The following is a 2,921-nucleotide window of genomic DNA, read 5'->3' on the forward strand; positions in this document are numbered from 1 at the left end:
CAGGCCATTTCGAGGGGGGGGGGGGGTTTCTCTGGGCGTGGGGTCCAGGGGCCTGCCTAAGGTCCACGGTGGGGTCGGGGGCGAAGCTCCCGAAGCCAGAGCAGTTTTTGTGTTTAATGGGTCTATATAATGTTATGTTTTGAAAAAAGATCTATGTAATTAAAAGGTAGTAATATAATAAAATTAGAATATATTTTGTGAGAACTGGCATGTTTAAATAACACCGAAAGATATAGAAAAACAATGCCTCATCGCATAATCAATATCAATATACTCAACACATTTATTATTATAAAACAAAAAAAAGCTTTTCTTCTTCCTCCTCTTCCCATTCTTCTTCTTCTACTACTTCTTCTTGACTCTCATTTTGTACACTGAAAATAATAGTACTATTTTACTACATGGCTAAAAAAGCACAAATATTGTCATTACTACTGACAGGGTCATCGTTAAATTAAGTCAGAGCCCAAAATATAGCATCATATTCAATACGTCATCTGACATCATGAGAACCTAAACTTACAAAAAAAATAATACAATTATTTGTTATATACTAGGCCTAATTCGAAATTATTATTTTAAGACTTTATAACAGAATACATGCTGATTAATAATAGCTGAGATTTGATGCACATTTTTAGAATTAATAATCGTTTTTAGTATATCTTCCTGAATATTTATTGTCTACCAAATGAAATATGAATTATATGCATCTTTAGAAATATAATTTCTACAATATTAATCTTGTTTTTATATAGATAAATGTTTGATAAATTCTATCTTTCATAAAAAAAAAACAAAAAACGAAATTCAGCGCGTCTATTTTCATTCTAATCAATGGCGTTTGCAAACGTGCACTGACGTCATTGTCAAATTCCAGGACTTTCGACGGTAAAGCCAGCCTGCCTGCCCAGGCCAACCAATAATAATTAACAAATGTTTTTTTGTTTTGTTTTTTTTTTAATACAGGCCAATGTCGCATTTTGTACATGCACTTCAACTTTTACAAGAAAAGCCTAGGCCTAGTACCTGTAGTACGTCCTACTGTACTTAGGCCTTACTGTACACTAGTTCGTTGTCGTCGGGGTCTAATTCTGTCTCTAAATGAACGAGGAGCGAACCTAGCTAATCAACATCTAGGCTAGGCTAATTGATTTTAAAATCAATAACCTAAAGAACTATCTGTCGTTTTCTTTTTTGCAACAGCGGACGAAAAAAAGTCAGTTATTTTACGTTTCATGATTCTTTATCACTAAAAATTAACAAACATTCGTTTTGACGCACTCCGTTGGTGTAGTGTGTGTCTCACGTGTAGTGCGTGCTGTTGAAAACAAACTTCCTAGCCTAATTTTGTGATAATGATGACTCGATGGACCATGTTGATTTATTAATATTATATTTTGTTTGGGATGGGAAAAAAGGAGAGTCAATATCCCCAAAATGCTCCATCAGCAGGTAGTTTAATGTGCGCTATGAACAGTATGGCTATGGAATTTACTAACCACACACAGGGGCGGATTTAGGGGGGGGCCGGCCCGGCCCCGGCCCCCCCTTTTGGGAGGTAAAAAAAAGAAAAAAAAGAGAGAAAAAGAAAAAAATGATAGCCCAGAATGCCTCAAATGTTATGTTTGGTCGTCTAGAACACAGAAATTTCGCGGGGGCATGCCCCAGATCCCCTACGACAGTGTTGTCTCAATTGGCCCAACTTTCGGCCCCCCTTCCGGCCCCCCCTTTTGGACATTTCTGGATCCGCCCCTGACACAATCCACAATCAGGTGATTAACTCGCAAAACTTTATCTGCATTTGGTGGATTAAGTCGCAAAACTTTAGCTTCGTTTGGTGGCACCATTTACTCTAGGTAGACGGCGAACGGTTTCGTTAACGGTTGGTACATTTCTTACAAACATTCAACCAAAGGACAGTGAAAGTTGAGACGGCAGCCGGTTTTTTTTTTATCGATGTTTGCCATCCTTATGTGTGCCATCGTAAAGTCATGGTTTGCTAGAGTTGCGTTCAATTTAATTTAATTTAATTTAATTTAATTTTGTTTGTATCGCAGGCTACAATTGAAAAACGGGTGACCGAATAATGAATTAGGTGCTAAATTTTGATTTAATGCTAGGTAAGATAAAAACAGACATTCCGTCCGAGTGGGACTCATTCAAAAATTTGTGGGGGTTCGCTAGAAAAGGGGGTTCGCCCGAACCATAAACCACCCCCCCCCCCCGGCTACGGGCCTGGATGTGCCCATATATGGACATGTTGATGTCATGTTACACCGTTAAATGAATCTACCGTACTTTACCACTTATGGTCAATACTGATCTTAAAAGATATATAAACAACGTGAGTATCACAATGATCTCGGGGAAATCGCTCCACAGAGTTTGTTTTGCCAGCTTAATTAAACCATTTTCATTCATTCAAAAATATCCATTATTGTTTGCATGCACAATTATAAATATAGCAACAGGTCAAATAAACATGATTGTTATGATAAATGTAAACATTTATAAAGAATCTAATGAAATAGATGTAAGCTGTGTAAATATACATAGAATCAGTAATATCTAACCGTCTTTTTCAAAATAAAATACTAAAACCTTAGCAGTCAGACTTTCAATTTTCTATTGATACAAGTACCGTACGTTGTTATCAGTCATCTGAACCAGGGGTGGCGCCAGAGGGGGCTCGGGGGCTATATCCCCCCACCCCGTCGGGGAAGACGATAAATTTTGTCGGGGAACAAACAAATAAAAAAAATATTTACATGTAATATTCGTTTAGCCACCATATCGTTTGTGTTAACTTTTCATCACATCAACAACCACAATAACAATAACAATAACAATAACAATAATAATAATAATAATAAAAATAATAATAATAATAATAATAATAATAATAATAATAATAATAA

Source organism: Anneissia japonica, unplaced genomic scaffold, assembly GCF_011630105.1.
Source record: "Anneissia japonica isolate Jap-2015-1 unplaced genomic scaffold, ASM1163010v1 scaffold1489_len2284818_cov182, whole genome shotgun sequence".
Lineage (NCBI taxonomy): Eukaryota > Metazoa > Echinodermata > Crinoidea > Comatulida > Comatulidae > Anneissia > Anneissia japonica.